The sequence below is a fragment of the Ptiloglossa arizonensis genome, chromosome 3 (genome assembly GCF_051014685.1).
Source record: "Ptiloglossa arizonensis isolate GNS036 chromosome 3, iyPtiAriz1_principal, whole genome shotgun sequence".
NCBI lineage: Eukaryota > Metazoa > Arthropoda > Insecta > Hymenoptera > Colletidae > Ptiloglossa > Ptiloglossa arizonensis.
This window is the reverse complement of record NC_135050.1, coordinates 24949810-24971223: the sequence shown is the minus strand read 5'-3', so window position 1 is coordinate 24971223 and position 21414 is coordinate 24949810. Positions and strand designations below refer to the sequence as shown.

At 41.6% G+C, this 21414-nt stretch overlaps 1 protein-coding gene and 1 long non-coding RNA gene across 6 annotated transcripts in view; one reads left to right on the top strand and one right to left on the bottom strand.

The window, feature by feature from the left end:
• Window positions 1-21414, bottom strand: part of LOC143143979 (protein trachealess-like) — a 303155-nt gene that overhangs the window by 97545 nt on the left and 184196 nt on the right. The window lies entirely within an intron of this gene.
• Window positions 16228-17396, top strand: LOC143144765 (uncharacterized). Its single transcript, XR_012991510.1, has 2 exons — window positions 16228-16830; window positions 16891-17396. It is a non-coding gene; the product is annotated as an uncharacterized LOC143144765 (long non-coding RNA).

The window sequence follows — 21414 nt, the reverse complement described above, 5'->3', positions numbered from 1 at the left end:
TCTTGAGTCGTTTCTATCTCCATCATTTAAATATTAATCCATCATTTCATTTTAGTATTATTTTTTTAATATACTTCACTCAAATTAGTTTCTACATTTACACGATTTATTTATTCACACACATTACCCAAATCGAACTCAAACATTTCTAATATTTCGTCGTCGTTCTTCCTTGAACTGTTTCTACATTTCTACGGTTATTATTTTTATACCCTTCTCTCAAATCAGATCCCACATTTCCACGATTATTCATCCACACACATCACCCAAATCAATCTCAAACATTTCTAACGTTTCTCCATCGTTCTCTCTTGAACTGTTCCTAGACTTCAACAGTACCCAATCCGTAAACGATCAAATAAATATTTCCACAAATCTGGTTTTACGTCACGATGCTCAGAGACGTTTAACGGCAAATGGAATCTCGACGTTAGACCTAGGTAGAAATGTAATCTTGTCTCTGTGTTCTCTGAAGATTGTCGTGGATCACCACCGGCAGTCGCATTTAAATTTACAACGACACCAACGTGACATACGTATCTCACGCGAGCAATATGTACGCGAAGGAACGGTATATTTATCATGTAAGCAAGCAATTTAGGAACGATCATTTTTCACGGGGTGCGTCGACTTTGGATGCCCGGGGATCGGTGTTTCGCGAGAGGGGGGGCGAGGGGGCGTTTCGTGGGGGACGACGGGTGTTATTGGCCGGCGGCCGAAGACCAAAACGGACATCACCCTCCGAAGACCTTCGACCTGACTGATGGTTTTTGCTTTCTGCTACGCCACCGCGACGCGCCGATGTCGCCTTACTCTCTATATGCTGATGAACCGTCGATACGATCGTCGCTTTACCGCCCTAACGCGCTTAGGTAAACGCGATTAAACCGTACCGTGTCCACGGTGAACGAAACGATCGTTTCTGGCCAATGCGTCGCGAATCGAGCGAATTGGTATAGTTTTCGTAACACGATAAAGAGCGATCCCGAAAGGTGATTCGCGTTCGGACGCGAATTTTTTTCGAAGACACTTTGGGGTGTATGTAAAAGTCACGTGGTTATCTGTGCCTCGATAAATGTACAGGGTGATAGAAAGTGGGTGACTCTGTGCGAAGAAATGAGTGGAAATTGTGGAGTGAAGTAGGTTAGAGTCAGAGGGGGACAAAGTGTAAGATTCGAGGGACTCTAGCTTTGGGGCTTCTTTGGATAGCGATCTTATAGATATTTCGGAAACTTGGTTACTGTTTGTTTATGTAATAAGTAAGTCGAATTGTCGACGAGACTCTCGAATAGTTGAATTTCGAGGAGAGACGTTGAAAAGTTGAATGTTGGTTAGAGACGTTGAAAAGTTGAATGTTGATTAGAGACGTTGGAAAGTTGAATGTTGACGAGAGACGTTGAAAAGTTGAACTTCGACGAGGAATGTTGAAAAGTTGAATATTGATTAGAGGCATTGAAAAGTTCAATTTCGATGAGAGAGGTTCAAAAGTTGAACTTCGACGGGGAACGTTGAAAATTTGAATATTGATGAGGGACGTTGGAAAGTCGAATGTTGACGAGAGACGTTGAAAAGTTGAACTCCGACGATAAACGCTGAAAAGTTGAATATTGATTAGAGGCATTGAAAAGTTCAATTTCGATGAGAGAGGTTCAAAAGTTGAACTTCGACGGGGAACGTTGAAAATTTGAATATTGATGAGGGACGTTGGAAAGTCGAATGTTGACGAGAGACGTTGAAAAGTTGAATGTTGACTAGAGACGTTGAAAATTTGAATATTGATTAGAGACGTTGGAAAGTCGAATGTTGATAAGAGACATTGAAAAATGGAATGTTGACTAGAGACGTTGAAAAGTTGGATGTTGACTAGAGATGTTGAAAAGTTGAATGATGACAGAAGACGTTGAAAAGTTGAACTTCGACGAGAAACATTGAAAAGTTGAACTTCGACGAGGAACGTTGAAAAGTTGAATGTTGACAGAAGACGTTGAAAAGGTTGAGTATTGACCAGAGGTCCCGAAGCGTCTCGCATCCTCGCGAGCCACATTCAATCCTGGAAAGTGGTCGCGAGAAGCGGCAGCTCGTGGCAATTAGCCTATCCTCGCGGAGTTTTCCGGAAACGAGCGTCCCTCTGGGCACGTAGATAAAAAGAGTATAGAGAAACGGAGCACGAAAAAGTAACGGGCTGTTAAAGATAAGGAAATGAGGTGTCGCAGGCAGCGATCCTCGAGAAGCCGGAAGGGTCCTTCCGCGTCGCAGTGGAGCACCCCTTGGGGGATTTTTCGGGCACCGTTTCCAGCCGAGCGTTCCACTTGCGTTTCGAATACCTTTACACTCGGACGCCCCGACGGTCATCCCTTTCTTCGACGGAATGGACCCCAGCAGCCTCTTCCCTTTCTCGAATAACTACGGAGCAACGGCTCGTCCAATCGTAATTCTACCGGATCGATCGTTCGACGGGTAGCGCATGTCTCCGCGCGATCGATGAAAGGAGTGTGCAGGTTGTTTACTCTCTTTTCAGAATCTAGGGGGGACCGAGATCTACTCGAAAGCCTTTGTGATCAATTTTCGAGGGATTATTGCCAGTAAGTAGCTCCGTGAAAGAGGACGTAAACTTAAGTCTTTCATGTGAACGACACTATGGATAACACTGTCGTATACACTTACTTTTGTACTTCTTTGGTACCTTGGGATCGTTTGCATCGTTATCAGTTGTGATTCTTGTTACGTTAGTTCCGTTAGGATGTCACCTTAGCTTTAGGTTTCTTTCTTGGTTGGAGTTTAGAAAGTTTGTACAAAAGTCGCTCCTTACATCTCTATATTGCACTTCGAGCAATTGACGAGAGGAGCTTGCAGGTTGATTACTCCCGTTTGGAATTTGTAAGTTGATTACCCTTTTCTTAGAATTTAAACAAGAATGATATACGCTTGGAAACTCCCGTGATCAACTTTCGAGCGTTTATTGTCCGTAGTGGCTCCGTGAAAGAGGAAGTTCGAGTGCAAGGAATAAGTGATGCGACCTCAAGTCGTTCTTCCACCTAAATAACACTTGACAGTCGCCCGCACGTCCAACCTTTACATTGTAAACGTCGTCTCGTCAAGGTCTCGATGACGCTGGATGTTTTGAATCGCGTCGACACTATTTCGTGCGGTCGTCTCGTGTGTGGATCGATCGCTCTTTTTCTCTGAATTCTATTGCTCTTTTTCCGACCACCAACAGACACTCAAATATACAGGTAGAAACTTTCATTAGAAAGTAGCTTCTTGGAAAAGAAAACTTCGAGACCAGATCAAGAAGCGATCCAGATTCATCTCTGAGTTGTTTTATCACCAAAGTGACAAAAACACTTCAAAAATACTATAATATACAATTATTTCGACATCTCTGCTACCTCGTCACAGTACCAAAGAATCGATACCTACAGTAATGCAAACACCACTGGATCGATCTCATCTTCGTCATCGATCGTTATCATTACATTAATTCTTTCGTCTTCCATCGTTTCACCAGGTGGATATCAACGATTTTACGCATGAAAAAGTTCCTACTTGGAGCGAGTGAATCAAAAACTCACGTTTCCCAAGATGTCGTCGTGACGTTAGAAATCAGCTCGTTAGACGTTCGTAATCGGCCACCGAAACCGCTCGATCGTTTCGCTCTTTCGTTGCCAAATAAAGGGGTGATCGTATACTAAATAATGCATACGATCTCTCCCTCTCTCTCTCTCCCCCACTTCCACCCTCCACCCACCCCGTCATTAATAACCATGACAAATCGCAGACTGCGTAACACGTTGCACAATCCTGGGTATGCATTCTCCTCGTTACGCCTGGAACATCGTGCACACTTTATTGGGCAAGTCTCATTCACCGATTCGACCGGTCGTGTGTGCGATTGTTACGATCGATTCGTTGTCTCTCTCCCTACCCGTTCGTTGCGTCCCTCTTCGTCCCGTGGATCCCTTCTTCGTCTTCGCCTGTCCGTCTGCTATCGCTCCCCCTTTCCGGTCAATCGAAGCCGGTGTACGTGTCGTACATTTACGTACTACTAATTTTCAGTTATTTATACCTAGGGCTGATACCGACGCCACGAGGGAGACGAAGGCGCTGGGACAGCCAATGGCTGTTGAACTTTCGATTCGATCGGCACTGCTCCTCGAAACGATTTTTTATTTTTCAATCGAGTAGAGACCTGGAGATCCGAATCGAGAGACGCCAAACGAGTGTCGAATGTACAGTGGAGATCCGGAGAGAATGCTTCCGGATGGAATTCAAATCAAATTTAACGATCGGTATTTTGGACAATTTTTATTTTGTTTAACAGTTTGGACGTCGTACAGTGTAAATTAACGAGCGAGAGCATTGTTAACGAGAAAATAAGTGGTACGAGTAATATTGATAAGTATAAGTTTCTTTTTGGTTTGACAAGAAATGTTGCGAGTTGAATGTACAGTGGAGATCTGGAAAGAATGCTTCTGAATGGAGGTTAGGTTAAGTATGAGTTTCTTTTGCTTTGACAAGAAATGTTGCGAGTCGAATATACAGTGGAGATCTGGAAAGAATGCATTTGGATGGAATTCAAATTTAACGATCGGTATTTTGGAAAATTTTTATTTCGTTTATTGGCTCGGACATCGTATCGTGTAAATTAATGACTTAGAACATTATTAGCGAGAAAATGAGTGTTATGAGTTACATTAATAAGTATAAGTTTCTTTTGCTTTGACAGGAAACATCGCGAGTAAAATGTACAGTGGAGATCTGGAAAAAATGCTTCTGAATGTAATTCAAATTCAACGATCAAAATTTTGAAAAATTTTTACTTCGTTTATTGGTTCAATTCCCGTACCGTGTGAATTAGCGACTAATAGCATCGTTACTGTCAAAATAAATCTTATAAACTCGCATAACAGCACTCAGGAGTATTTTCTACAGCTTGTTGCTGTACATTGATAAATCGCCTCTGCTTTTCCAAGGAACACAACCCAATTGGGGATCTTCGATCTCGATGAAACTCGATAAACAGAGCAGTGAAAAATGTTAGACATCTGTAATTTTTTTATCGGTTTATATTCCTCTTCAAGAAGGGGAAACTACCCTCGAAGTTGGGGTAGAAATATTCCCTCGGTTAAAGATCCGGGAAACAAACGAAGATAGGAAAAAATATTAAATACGAAAAGAGTTAGGTACAAATCCTAGTAAACCATTCACCGAGTCCTAGATGGCGCCACCATAGTCACCTTGCACGTCCTCCCTCCCAAATAACCTCCAAATACAATGATTCGATCCATAGGGAAAAATAAAACTAAAAAATACTTTCAATAATCCACGAACGATCGGAAACATTTTACCAACGCTCGATTCTCGAGTTGCAATCTCTCGATTTTCTCCAGTATCGTCTCTCGAAAGTCTTAAAATAAATTTCTTCGAAACGAAACAAACTCGAGCGACTAAACTTCAAGAGCAATTCGCTAAAAGGTAATTGAAAAAGCAACGAGCCCCGAAATCGCGACGGTTTCGTCCGGTACACTTAATTAAATGTGTATGTAGATGTTCGTGGAACATATAAGGGAGAGAAGTAATGCTTATACGTGGATTGAGATTAGCTTGAAGAATTATGAAGCGAGTTAAATCAACCGTGAGATTAGATCGGTAGGTACTGTTATCTACCTCGCTCTCCGTCGGTCCCTCCAGTTATTTGCTACATTAAGATAAGAATTCTCTGGCTAACATCGAATTCGCGACTGACTTATAAGTGCAGCAACAAGACACCGTGTGGGTGTGTACGTGGCCGATAGTCGAATCCTTCCGGTTAAATTTTTATCGTTTCTCGATACACGTTCCCGCGCTCCCGCGTCGCCGTCGCCGCCGCGACGCTTGTCACGGATAAAACGAGAAAATTAGAACTTACGAATTTCAAACCGGAGGGGTGAATTTTATTGTGCATAATAGCGTTTGTCTGGTTTATCGCGATCGTCCCTCATTTGCGAATAAGTCGGGGAGCTCGCGTTCGAAAACCCTTGCCTCTTCCAGAGAAAATTTAACGTAGCCCGAGACACTGGTCAACGATAAATAAATTTTAGATTATGATTTTTGCAGTGATTGTTTCGTTTAGAATTTTACTTCTGAAATTTATCTCACCTTTCTTTTTATTTTTGTCGCGAAACGATATCGTGATTCTTTTCCAAGGAGGATCCAAATGGAACGTTTGGGTATTGATAAATAACGGGTGTTTTATCTTACGAGTAATTTATGGTATTGGAAAAGTGTTCTTGTAAATATTGCTTCTTTTTGTTTTAAAGAATTTTTTTGCAAGAATAAATTTTCGATACTTTCGGTTCTTGTTTCGTCTCACGATGGAATGTTTCACGAGTTATTTATGGTATTGAAAAAATGTTCTTGAGAATGTTACTTCTTTTTGTTTCAAAGAATTTTTTTGCAAGAATATATTTTCGATATTTTCGGTTCTTGTTTCGTCTCATGAAGGAATGTTTCACGAGTTATTTACGGTGTACAAAAAATGTACGATTATTGTTCCGCATGGAGAGTAGTAGACAAATTATTTATATCGTACATTATCCCTTTTTCGTAACAAAGAATTTTTTTTAACAATACATTTTCGATTCTTCGTAAGGTGTTCCACCATATGGAGATAAAGAAGACACTGTGTATATAGTACGATCTTTAAATTGGAAATACATGCACTTATCGTGAAATTGTGAGTAAATCGAGATAACATCGCGAATCTCGACAACGACGAACCGAACATTGTAATATTAGCGAAGGGAGAATCGCTTCTTTTAAAAATGATTGTATAATATTTACAAGTTATAATTTTCGCGTTACATATCACCTGTGTGTCACGAAAAATTGTACGTTGTCTTTGCAATTAACTCACCTACTTTAAATCAAAATTCAACAAACTAAAGATTGTGATTATAACGAAGGAAAAATTACTTCTTTTAAAAACGATTGCACAATATTTACAATTTGTAATCTTTACGTTAAATATCACCTGTGTGTCACGAAAAATTGTACGTTGTCTTTGCAATTAACTCACCTACTTTAAATCAAATTTCAACAAACTAAAGATTGTGATTATAACGAAGGAAAAATTACTTCTTTTAAAAACGATTGCACAACATTTACAATTTGTAATCTTTACTTTAAATATCACCTGTGTGTCACGAAAAACTGTACGTTGTCTATGCACATTTATGATTAACTCACTTATGATTAACTCACCTACTTTAAATCAAACTTCAACGAACCGAAGATTGTGATTATAACGAAGAAAGAATCGTGTCTTTTAAAAACGATTGCACAATATTTCCAACTTCTAATCTTCGCGTTAAATATCACCTATGCGTTACGAAACCACAGTGCGTGGTCTCTAGCAATTAACTCAGTCGTTCGAAATTAAAATTCGTTGATAATTTCTCCGAATAAATTTCCGCCAGATACGAAATCGTCGATTACACATCGCGTTCGAAACATTTCCGTATTTGATACGCTTCCTTGTTTCGTCCCCGTGGTCTCTCTCGCGCACCTAATTACCCCATAATGGATACACGATTCTTACGAGACTCCGAGTCGACCCCAGAGCCCCGCAGAAACGACGCTTTAAAGCTAGCAATCACGTTGCATAATACTCCCATTAGATAACATAATCGAAAGTGGATTTATGACAGAGAACCGACCAAGTGGGATAGCTAGTTTCGAAGAAACAGAGAACTCTAACGACCAGATGAATTTCTTAGGGGACAACTGGAAACGAATATGCTTTCGTCAAGGTTCTCCACGGTGATCTTCTAACCGGGGTGACTCTTCTCACGAACGATACACCATTGAGTCGACTTACAAGCGATCGAATTGCAAACGGAAGCTTCCTCGATTAAACCCAATATTCCGAAAGAAGAAGGTAATTTTCTCCTCGATCCTCGTGAAAAAATCACGAACACTATATGTAATATAATCTTCGAAAATTTGTTTCTATGCACAAAATTTCTAATTTCTTTCGAGAGATTAATACGATTAGTAATTTTTCATATAAAGTTTTCGTACAGAAAAGTGTCTCCACTGGAATTTGTGTTTCTAATTTTATTGCTAATTTTAGTTCTAATTTTAATACAAAGCATCGAATTGCATTTATCGTAAAAGCTTCTTCGATCGTGTGAAAATAATTGGAGAACACGACGGGTCTTGGAAGACCCTTGGAACGTACTACAAATTCCTAACGAGAAAATCCTCGATAAAGAGAAGAGATTTCAATGCAACGTGGACGATGTATACAACTGACAATCATTCCGAACGAAGTCAGAAGAATCAACGTTCGAAGTGTATCTGCCAAAAAATAAGTATAACAAACTGGAAGAGTCATCTTGCCTATTGGTACAACGCGAAACATTTCTCACCACGTCGACACTCCCTCTTTAAGTCCCTCTGATCCTGACTTTTGCATCGATTACCTTGGATTCGACTCGAAGATGACGATTACACGTACGAATACCAGATCTTGTTTCCAACGACCTAGCCACACACACATACACACACACAGTCACCCAGAGACACGTCCGTGGATGATTTCGGGGAGAAAGGGGGTTGCGCGAACCCTTGAACGACTGACAAGTCCTCCCTCGGGGACTCCCCCGAGCTGGTGTCTCTTTAAAATCGTGAGATTTTCAAAACAGATGCACCCCGACCGCCGTGAAATAGCTTTTTAAACTGCTCGACCGATGTAACCGTGGAGGGGAGGCCACCCCAGCTACCCCCGTTCGCTCCGATCCAGGCAGTAACAGTCTTAAACGGTCGTTTCGTATTTTCCGACCGATATCTTTCCACGGGGAACTTTGTTGCTCGTTTCCATCGTTCCGGTTCTCTCGATTCGCGTTTCGCGAATATTTACGCGACAGATTCGGCGTGTGAGTGCGTAACGCGCGAGATATTGTGGTATTTGATTCGGTGGTATCGGTTCGCGCGTGTGTGCATCGTTCGCGGGTGGTCGTGAAGCGAGTGCGCGTCGCGAGAGAATTCGACGAATCGGAGTGCGAGTTGGTGAATCGTGGCCACCGGTGGAGTCGTGGTATCGTCGCTCGGGAGAATCGTCGAGTCGGTGGATTAGAGAGCTCGGGGATCGGAGAAACGGAAAATCGACGAAGAGGGCGATCGGGGAAATTTGAGAATCGATGGAGTTGAGCGAGGGGGAATTGGAGAATTGGAGAAGTGGACGATTGGAGAATTGGAGAAGTGGACGGTTGGAGAATTGGAGATGTGGACGGTTGGAGAAGTGGAGAAGTGGACGGTTGGAGAAGTGGAGAAGTGGACGATTGGAGAATTGGAGATGTGGACGATTGGAGAATTGGAGAAGTGGACGATTGGAGAATTGGAGAATTGAAGAAGTGGACGATTGGAGAATTGAAGAAGTGGACGATTGGAGAATTGGAGAAGTGGACGATTGGAGAATTGGAAAATTACAGAAGTGGACAATTGGAAAATTGAAGAACTGGACGATTGGAGAATTGTAAAACCGAAGAACTGGACAATTGGAAAATTGAAGAACTGGACGATTGGAGAATTGGAGAAGTGGAAGATTGGAGAATTGAAGAAGTGGACGGTCGGAGAATTGAAGAAGTGGACGATTGGAGAATTGGAGAATTGAAGAAGTGGACGATTAGAAAATTGAAGAAGTGGACGATTGGAGAATTGGAAAATTGAAGAATTGGACAATTGGAAAATTGAAGAAGTGGACGGTCGGAGAATTGAAGAAGTTGACGATTGGAAAATTGAAGAACTGAACGACTGGAGAATTGAAAAACTGAAGAACTGGACAATTGGAAAATTGTAGAACTGGACGATTGGAGAATTGGAAAATCGAAGAACTGAACAACTGAAAAATTGGAAAATTGAAGCATTGGGCGATTGGAAAATTGGAAAATTGATAAACTGGACGATTGAGGAATTAAAGAATCGAAGAACCAAACAATTGGAAAATCGGAAAATTGAAGAACTGGGCGATTGGAAAATTGGAAAACTAAAGAACTGGATAATTGGGAAATTGGAAAACCGATGGATTGGAAAATTGGAAAATCAAAGAATTGGGCAATTGGAGAACTGAAAAATCGAAGAACTGGATGATTAGAGAATTGGAAAACTGAAGAATTGAACAATTGGGAAAGTGGAGAACCGATGGATTGGAAAATTAGAAAATCGAAGAAAATGGGCAATTGGAGAACTGAAAAATCGAAGAACTGGATGATTAGAGAATTGGAAAACTGAAGAATTGGACAATTGGGAAAGTGGAGAACCAATGAATTGGAAAATCGAAGAAAATGGGCGATTGAAGAATTGGAAAATCGAACTGGACGATTGAAGGATTGGAAAACTGAAGAATTGGACAATTGGGAAAGTGGAGAACCGATGAATTGGAAAATTGGAAAATCGAAGAATTGGGCGATTGGAGAATTGGAAAATCGAAAAATTGGTACACCGATAACTCGAAGAATCGCAAAACGGGATAATAATTAAATTGGAAAAAATGATACTTAACACTTCTCGACACATTTATCTTCACGCAATAAGAACTGAACGATCGAAGCAAAGAGAAACCGTACACAATAGTTTCTCGTATTTTCTTCTCGTGTCGCGTTTACCAAAGAACGCGAAACCGCTAATAAAGATTACGTAACAGTGATCTACCGCGAATATATCGTTCCACGCAATGTCGTCCTAACGTTCTCCACGATCATTTATTACATTGTTCGGCTAATTCCGGAATCATATGCCGGACCACCCCGTACAAATATACCCGATATAATACACGTCTGTCGGATCCTAACAGGATTTACGAAGATCTTAATGAAGCGTGGGGTGCAAGGTAAGAAATACTCATAAATAAATCGCCACCCCTGGTACCACGCGCCGCGTTAATATCAGAAACGTGTGTCACCGAATTAATGCTATCGCACGACACGCGAGATATCGAACGAGTTGTTTCTCCTCCTAATTGTTCCCGATTGCTATCGAAATTAATATACATTTCGTTGTTTCCACCCCTTGTCACGTTCCACCCTCTCTATACCGTCCCATTTGTGTCACCGTTGAACATTTATACACGGAACCAATAAACGAAACCAAACGCACATTGAAAAGCACAAACCGTAGAATATTTGTTCAAAATTGAACAATTGAAAAATTATTACAACTGCAAAGAATTATAATCATCGTTTCTAGAATATTCTCAGAGTCTCTTTAAAATTTATAATTAAAATATTTTTCAGAGAATTGTCGTCGATAGACTGTCGAATATAACGAGTGTCACATTTAATCGTTTCCATCGTAATTATTGCGTCACTTTTAATTTGAGGTCGAATCGATACTTACCGACGGGTACCTTTCTTTATTTATTTTTTTTCTTTCTCCTCGTTTCTAAATTAATCGAGCGAACGAATTTTGCACGGTGCTTAAAAACAAATCACCGTCTCAAACATCGATTCGGCACACTCGATCGTAAACGTGGCACGTCGTGAACTCGCAAAACGAGCACGACGACGTTGCACAGCATCGTGCCCAGACAGCGTGACACTTTGATAGCGATTCATCATGGTTTGCTACTTTTTCTTCTACATTCCGGAGGTAACTTCGTCACTCGGCGAACGCTGGACATCGAATCATCGATTTATCGCTTCGGTTACCGGCTTTGCGCGCACCGTTTATGGTTTCGGGATCGATCGATTTTCTTCTTTTTTTACACCGTTCGAGAAAATTAAACGTCCACGAACGTTCCGCGATTTCTCTAAAGTAATCTATCGGTAACGATGTATAGTTACACGTGTATCGATGAGGGGGTGGGTGGGGGGACGAAGACACTTACCACGTGTTCATTCGTGGGAACTAAATCGTACACGTTTGTTTCTTCGTTCGGATCGATTTTCATTTATCTCGTAAATAAAGTGTTTTCGTATAAATACGATCCAATTATGATCGAAGCACGGTAGATTGATTCGTAAAATTATAGTCGCGTGATGAATTTTATTCCGTATTTTAAACACGCTTACGTGTTTCGTTCGAATAGAACAATTATTGAAAATTATTGTTTTTATCTGACGTGCATCGTTATTTGGTATCGTTTCGTCGAGTATTTCACCGTAAATAGAGCCACGATTAACTATTTAACTTTCTCCGCGCGTTGCCTTGGTACGATCGGATCTCTCGAGGGATCTGTAGTACCGACAGAGGGGAGCTTAATGAAATTCATTAGTACCGATTTCTGCCGTGCGATGGCAGATACTTCTACGGTGCTACCGCTGTAGACTGTCGCCGGACACATCGATGTATTCCGGAACTGGACGTTGACGAGAGCGACGGAAACGTTAACAAAATGAGACTTCGACTCGAGCGATGGATAGAATTAATTTTCTACGAACAGTGGAGGACACAAGAAGGTACGTTTCAACACATCGAGAATCTTTACGATTACAATTGTAACGAATGCACCGACAATTGGTTTCCGAATTACAATTGTAACGGATACACGAATCATTAACCTCCGAATATTTAATATTTAAATTAGAATATTTAGCTTCACTTTTTCCAAGGAACGTCTCGAGGTATTTGTTTACTAACTGAACAGTTTAGTTTGTAATATATTGTACACAGTATTATTTAGTGATCTAGGTTGATAAACCTCGTAGGGAACAATTATGTGACTTATGATTCGCGTAAGATTAATAACCTTAACCTATACGATCCGAACGAATCGTAACCTTAACCTAACAGATACACGAATCATTAACCTCCGAATATTTAATATTTAAATTAGAATATTTAGCTTCACTTTTTCCAAGGAATGTCTCGAGCTATTTGTTTACCAATTGAACAGTTTCTTTTGCATTATATTGTACATAGTATTATTTAGTGATCTAGGTTAATAAACCTCGTAGGGAACAATTATGTGAATCGACTTACGATTCACGTAAGATTAATAACCTTAACCTATACGATCCAAACGAAAATAAACATACGAACTTCGCTCCATCCATGCAGAATGTACAAACAGACAAAATCCGTAACAATTGTGCTAATATTCCAAAAAACAAGAACGTTCATCGCGAAGTAAGATCTCTCTGAAAAATTTACATAAATTCTCGAAATTCTTACAAATTATGAGACTAGGTTCGTTCCACCGATCCAACTATGGTTACTCATATATATACCTCCTTGCAAATACCAGCGATAGGCGACACAAACCAAGGTCTGTTCTCAATTTTTTTCACTGAAAATTGTTTATTGTCCTCCCTCTCCTAAAATACCAATCCATTTATTTAAATTTCGTCTATTTCGTCAAAGTCTACGTTTCTCGTTAATATTATTTTAATCGAAGGTAGACGAACACGGTCATCTGAACCATATCGTGTAGCCATCGAACATTGGGGTCACCAATGACCCTATATCTGGCGGTCAGTCGAGCGTCTGGTCTCCCAGCGATCGTTTAACGCTAATGGTGTACGCGTTACGCGCGTTTACCTTTTTCCCTTCTCGAGATTCCGTTTTCGGGCATTTACCACGGCCCACGAGCGGAACGAGCCACCCAGTTTGCGAGAAGGATCTTCGCGTCGCGGGCTCCGGAACTTTTATAAAGCTCAATCTCGGAAGTGTCGCGCAATTACACCCCAACCTCCCCGGTCGCTGGTGTCGCGACGGGATATTCCGGACGATGAAAGGAGGGAACATGTAATCACGCTAATTGAGTGCAGATAGGCCTCGTTGACGACTCCTTCATTACGCCGCGAGAGGGGTCCTAACCGCACAATTACCCGCTAACTTCGCCACTGTCGTTTCTCAACGCCGTGAGCCTTCCGATGCCCGCAATAACATTAAAATGTCGCGGAACCGTTCTCGAGTGTCATCGTACCACCACGAGGATACTTGGGGTTCGTGGATTCGCGAAGAATGATAACTCCGGGGAGCGGTTCTCAAGTTGACAGCGGAGAGGGGACGTTACCGAAGGTCTGTGGGACTCTTTTGGTACATTGTGTGTACCATGTGGTAAGTTGACAGGGAAGAGAGTTTACGTTTGAAGAGTAGTCCTGGAGGATAGGTTGACGATGAAGAGAAGGTACGTTTGGAAGGTAGGTTTGTAGTTGAGAATGTGGAGAAGGTACACTTGGAAGGTAGGTTTGTAGTTGAGAGTGTAGAGAAGATAGGTTATATTTGGAAGGTAGATCTGTAAATTGAGAATATAGAGAAGCTATACGATAGGTTGACAATGGTGAGAGGGTACATTTGAAGTTTGGTAGACCTGTACGATAGGTTGAAGATACATAGGTACATTCGAAAGGTAGACCTCTAGAATAGTTTGAGAATACGTAGAAGGCAGACCTATGCACTAGGTAGAGAGTGCAAAGAATGTTCGTTAGAAAGGTAGACCTGCAGGATAAGTAGGGAATCTAAAAGAGGTACATTCGAAGCGGTAAACCTATAGCCTAACGATGAAGAAAAAGTGCATTTTGGAATCAGAATTCTAGAGTTTCTTTCGCGAACGATAACTCGCGAAGACGTTTGGGTCATCCAGGTTGATCGACCTGGTAATCCCCGTAGTAACTCTGAGCAAGGTGTAAGATCAATAACAAGATCTCTACAGGACCCTGTCGAAGGTGATCGGTTTGCCAAGTGGATATAAGTCGAACACAGATCCGCGCACTCGAGACGGTGAGAATCCCGTAGCTCTGCAAAAGGCGTTGCTTCGCGATACTCGTCGGTTCGAATGGTTCAGCTTCGAGGAAGACGGAACTTCCCGGCTGTAACCCCCGTGGAAACTTTCGCGCCGCCTCAAAAACAATGATAAATCCCGGCGATTCATCGTCCCGGTCGACACCGCTAAAAGGCGAAGAAAAATCCTAGTCTTGGTGGTGCAAAGCGGCGTGAAAAGGGCCGGCGGAGTCCAAGTACAGCGAAAGCCATCTGGGCTTCGGCCGGCTTTTCTTATTAACTTCAAATTTTTTCGCAAAGTGCTGCGAGAGCGTGGCCCCCGCGGAATACCAATGAGCTCCGGGCAGTATCCATAATGCTCGCCCCCGAGACGGCAAACGAGAAAGGTACGAATCGAGTAACTCTGGGGTGACCCAATGGAGGGAGGTTAGCGGCGGTTAAGAGTTGACGCCTGCCCGGGGGCGGCGAGGTACGAGACGACGGGGAGCCCGAACCAGTGACAAACCGTGCTCTTCCACGGTGATCGATCACCGGCCTCGCCGTCATTCCTGTCAATTAAGCTTTCAGTGGTGTCACTCCCGTGTTCCTCGCGACCGGGATAAGCTGAAATCTAATTCACCATTACCTTCCGATCTCCAGATCGCTTGTACCGACACGGGAGATCATAGGTCGGAGAGGACACACAAACTGGGAATTATTTAGAGCTTACCGGTTAGATGGACTACTCCTGGTGTCGAGATCGAGGTGATTCTTGCTTCGAGGAAACAATCGGTATCGTCGAGAAGCTTCTTCGGGAAGAGTAGGTGACCTAGGACGTCGCAGCGACACGGAACGTTACTTGACAGGTGATTTTGACGACGTGTGGCGTTACAGGTAGGGCACTGAGAAATATTACACCTAGATTTTGTCTATCGGTCGATGTGCGTGTTTGAGGGACGAGAACTATCCGCGAAGTTGCGGATGAGATATCTGTTTACACGTGTAGAGAGCTAATCGAGAATACGGGTAGCTGAGGTAGACAAAAGTCTTCTGTTTGGATCTGTTGGAAGGTGTTTGTTCTTTCTTTACTTTTATGTTCTCTTGAAGTCGATCATTGTACCCACTCGATGTTACGACGATAACGAACATCGGACAATGTTTATAAGGCATGGAGTAACGTTGGACAATATTCGAAAGGCACTTGGTAACATTGGACAATACTCATCAGGCATTGGGTAATATTAGACAACTGTTAAGGTATTAGGTAGCATTAAACGATATTAATAAGCATTAGGTAACATTGGACAATACCTGTAACGTATCAAGTAACATTGGACAATAGTCATAAGACACCGGATAACATTGGACAATATTCATAAGGCATTGGGTAATATTAGACAACTGTTAATAAGGCATCGAGTAACATTGGACAATATTCAAAAGGCACTTGGTAACATTGGACAATACTCATAAGCCACTGGGTAATATTAGACAACTGTTAATAAGGCATCGAGTAACATTGGACAATATTCAAAAGGCACTTGGTAACATTGGACAATACTCATAAGCCATTGGGTAATATTAGACAACTGTTAATAAGGCATCGAGTAACATTGGACGATATTCAAAAGGCACTTGGTAACATTGGACAAATTCAAAAAGCACCTGCTAGCATTGGACAGTACTCGCAAAGCACCCTGTAATACAAGAGAACGTTCAAAAAGTACCAGCTAGCATTGCACAATATGCACAAAGCACCCGGTAACATTGAACAGTTTTAGCAAGGCACGAGGTAACGCTGGATAAATTCCTACGGTCTGCAAAAAAGTATCGAATGGCAAAGTTCAGTCGTTCACCGATCGAAAGGTCCGAACAAAAGTTTCAGCCATCAGCGACACGCGTACCCCGAGAGCGAGTCACGGGAGGCTGGCTCGAGCTCTCGCATCGAACTTCGCTCCCTCTTTCTTGAAAATTGCGATACAAGCGTTCCACGGGCGTAGTACATATTTCCCAGCAGCCACTACATTTCACCCAGCGTCCAGATTCGAGCGAAAACAAGCAGTCGAGAAAAGACGAGCCGACTCCGAGCGAGACCGAGGCGGAGAGGAACCAGCTGGCGCTGTCCTGTCGGAGGCATTAATCATCGAAGTATCTAAATGACGGGATTCCGATGTATTACCATATAAATGACATCATATTTCTGGTCAGGTTTCCCCAGTTTGTCGGGTCGCCCCCGTGTGATGTATGGACGACGGCATATTGGCGGGGCCACCCACCTACACCGACCTACTACATCACCCCTATCGGCTCGGACTCTTACACTATCGTCTTTCCTATCACCGTTGTCCGTCTAACCTACCGTCTTGGCCGATATTGGAACACACCCTGGACAATGAGAACATCGTTCTCGTTATTATACACGCGTCGTTTATTGACTGGAAGATGACGAGGAACTACATTCCCAAACTCGAGAGTCTCCTGTTGAGGGCAAGGGTTTCCTTCAACGTTCCATGATAACAACGTGGGTCGGTTTCGAGACTGGTCGCTTTCTCTCTTCAACGAAATTATCTGTTACTGTTTGTCTATTGTCGGATGTTATTGTAATAGATGTTTCATCGAACTGTGATTTATATTTAGAGACAATGTTTATATTTGGACGCTCGATGGGAATCATCTTTGGAAGATGATACGAGAGAGAAATACAGAAGGTTTAAACTAGAGTGAATCTTCGTTCTTAAATATTATGCAACGATTCCGTCTTTATTGTAGCAATTATAGATCAAAATGTACTCTACGAGGTGACTGAAACTGAGATCTACGTTCTTGATCATCGTCCTTTAAAAGATAATCGCACCTATCAAACGTGTCACCTTCTTTCGAAGTCTTCACAGTTTTCGTGAGAACTTCTGCATTGGAAGATTACCATATCACTTTACAAGAAATACCCACTTGAAATAGTGGTCAACCTTGAGACGTTTTTGATATCACCTACTAAGAGATAATCGCTCTTATAAAACGGGTCACCCTTGTTCGAACCGGAATATTTACATTGAAACTTTCATGTTCGAAGATTAAGGTATCACTTTGAAAAAATATTCGCTAAAAAACTGAAGTCAACTTCGAGACGTCTTCGACATCACTTACTAAAAGATAAGAGCTCTTATAAAACACGTCATCTTCGTTCGAACCGGACTATGTTCATTGAAACTCCCATGTTCGAAGATTAGGACATCACTTTGCAAGAAGCACTCGTTAAAACCCGAAGTCGACTTCGAGACGTCTTTGACATCACCTCCTAAAAGATAATCGCTCCTATAAAACACGTCATCTTCGTTCGAACCAGACTATATTCATTGAAACTCCCATGTTCAAAGATTAAGGCATCACTTTGCAAGAAACACTCCCAAAAACCCGAAGTCGACTTCGAGACGTCTTCGACACCACCTCCTAAAAGTTAATCCCTCCTCTAAAACCCGTCACCTTCTCCCGAACTCTTCTCAATTTTTTCGCGCAAACTTCAATCTCCAAAGATTACCGCGTCACTTTACGAGAAACCACCGAAAAAACTGTTCAACCTCTAGACACGTTCGACACCATCCTCCGAGAGATAATCGCACCTATCGAACCTGTCGCCTTCTCTCGTCGAAACTCTTCGCGGTTTCCCGGAGAACTTCAACCCCGGAAGATTACCGCGTCACTTTGCGAGAAACACCCAGTACACGAGGTATAAACGAGTTAACGCGAGGCAAAACGTCACTGGACCTTCAAACTATTCTCGAGCGCCTTAAGAGGAAAGGGATCGAGACGAGAGATCAAGAGAGAGAGAGAGAGAGAGAGATCGAGACGAGAGATCAAGAGAGAGAAAGAGAGAGAATAGGCGGAGGCGGCGGTGAACGCACATCCGCATCGGTCTCCTCTTTTTGCGCGGGGGACGAAATCGAAATTGGTTTTGGACTTGATAGTGCGCGCAATTATGTATCAACCCATACGCATGCACCGCAAACTGGCCCGGCCAAGCGGTCCGGCGGGTACATTTCAATTATTAGAGGGAATTACTCGGAGCGTCCATCATCTTCTATACTTATTTTCTGCTCGCAACCACCACACGGTCCGCGGCGAAGACTAAACTCGCCTCTCTATGCCCTCGCCATGGAGATGATCCTATGAGGTTATATGCGAGGTAGGCATCATCAGAGTGCATCATCAGAGCGGTGAGAAAATAGCCTTCAATTGTGATTACAGGGGCGGCTCGGGTTCGCCTCGGCATGGCATCACTCGCTCACTGAATCCGTCTACTTGTATGTTCGTCCGTGTGTCCATTCGTTCCTTTGCCGCCAAGCGGTGCCCGCGTGTGGGAAGACATTCGCGATTTAAGTAATATGAAGATACATCTTGTCACTGATAGCGCGGACCTAATCTGTTCCGTCTTCGAACGCCGCGGTTGAATTCAAACCCGGTCCGGTGCCGGTGCCGTTGCCGTTGAAAACTCCCGCGCGTTCTCCTTCGATACGAGCGGTGCATCCGCCATTTTCGATCGATTCTTATTCTATTTTCACGCTTTGAGGAGGCCGTAACCGGTATCCTATCCCGTTGATCCACCTATACGTTTTCACGCTCCGAGACCGCGATCTGCGCAGTTTCCCCGTCGATTCTTTTACCCATTCTCGAGCACCAAATTTCAAACTCGACGGTTCGGTTTTTCCTTCCACTTTAGATTTCGAGGTTATCCACGCTTCCATTTCTCCGTGAATTTTTTTTCCATTCGGTTGGTTTCTCGAAACTGAACGGTTGATCGTATCTCGCTGAATTTTTCTAGTGTCTTGTACACTTCTTGGTCTATTTCATATTTTGAGGTTACGTACGGTTTCGTTTCTCTTGAATTTGAATAGATGATCCACTATAGGATGTACTTAGATTATGTTTGTGTATTGTTGTTTTTAGAATATGAGAAATAGTTATATTTTAAGTATTAGTTATTAATTAATTAATAGAAATTCTCGTTTTTCATGCGTTTGGTTTTTGAAACTCACAGGTCGTATCTCGCTGATTATTTTTAGTGTCTGGTACACTTTTTCTTTTGCTACATATTTTGAGGTTATGTACGTTATCTTTTTCCGTGAATTTTTTTCATTTAGTCGGTTTTTGAAACTCACGGATCGTTCTTGCTAAATTTTTATAGTGTCTTGTACACTTCTTTGTCCATTTCATATTTTGAGATCATATAAGGTTCCATTTTCAATGAATTTTTTCTATTCAGTTGATTTTTGAATCTTCTAAGTTGTATCTCGTTAATTATTCACGGTACACTTTTTACGGTATTTAACATTGTACCGTCCATTTGACAAGTGTACCGTCTGGTACACTTTTTAGTGTATTTGATATTTTCAGGTTATGTACGGCACCATTTTCCGCGAATTTTCCATTCGTTTGGTTTCCAAGTTACAACCGAGGTCGTATCCCGTTGATCTTCCTGCTTGTTTGACAATTCGAAACAGTATACGGTGCGATTTCTTATGGATTCTTCTTTCTACACGTTTCGAGACCGTAACTCGTGCCACTTTTAAATGAATTCTTCCATTTATCTTTACGTTTTGTGTTTACAACCGGTATCGCATCCCGTGGATTCTGCTATTCTCTTACCTTTTTTTCACACTTCGGGACCGTAATTAGTATCATTTCCCGTTAATTCTGCTATCAGTTTTTACACTTCGAGACTGTGATTAGTGTCATTCCCCGTTGATATTGCTATATATTTTCACGCTTCGTGACCGGTTTCATCTTCCGTTGACTTTTCTATTTAACATTTTTAAATTACTACTTGACTTTTTACGAATTCTTCTATCGAGGAAACTACAGGGAACGAAGAAGAAATAAATAACGCCAATATAACCGGATTACTTAGTTTTCATTATCTCTGAACGTTTTCAATGAAAATTTTTCAAAATGTGGTCCAACAGTTTTCGATACACAGACTTAGGTAATTCTAGGTCGTGAAAGTATCGGTTTAAAACCGAAGTTCAAACTTTGAATTTAATTACATCGAATAGTAACGAGCAACACTATCCAAAGATAAAAAAAATATCACAGTAACAAATTATAGGTATTTTTTATTTCGATCTTTGAAATAAACTAAAGATCACCAGCGAGTGTCCTTATATATTCACACTGATTTTAATTTACCTAAGTTTCAACTTTAAATTCAATTACATCCTTTGAAATAAACTTAAGATCACCACCGAATATCCTTATATATTCACCCTAATTTCAATTCTCCCAAGTTTGAACTTTGAATTTAATTAAACACATCGAACAGTAACGAACAACATCCATCCAAAGATAAAAGAAATATCACAGTAACGAATCGTGAGTATTTTGTTTCGACTTTTGAAAGAAACTCAAGATAAAAAAATATCACACTAACGAATCGTGAGTATTTTGTTCCAAGTTTCGAAATAAACTCAAGATTACCACCGAGTGTCTTCATATTCACCCTAATTTTAATTCTCCCAAGTTTGAACTTTGAATTTAATTAAACACATCGAACAGTAACGAACAACATCCATCCAAAGATAAAAGAAATATCACAGTAACGAATCGTGAGTATTTTGTTTCGACTTTTGAAAGAAACTCAAGATAAAAAAATATCACAGTAACGAATCGTGAGTATTTTGTTCAAAGTTTCGAAACAAACTCAAGATTACCATCTAGTGTCTCCATATTCACTCTTATTGA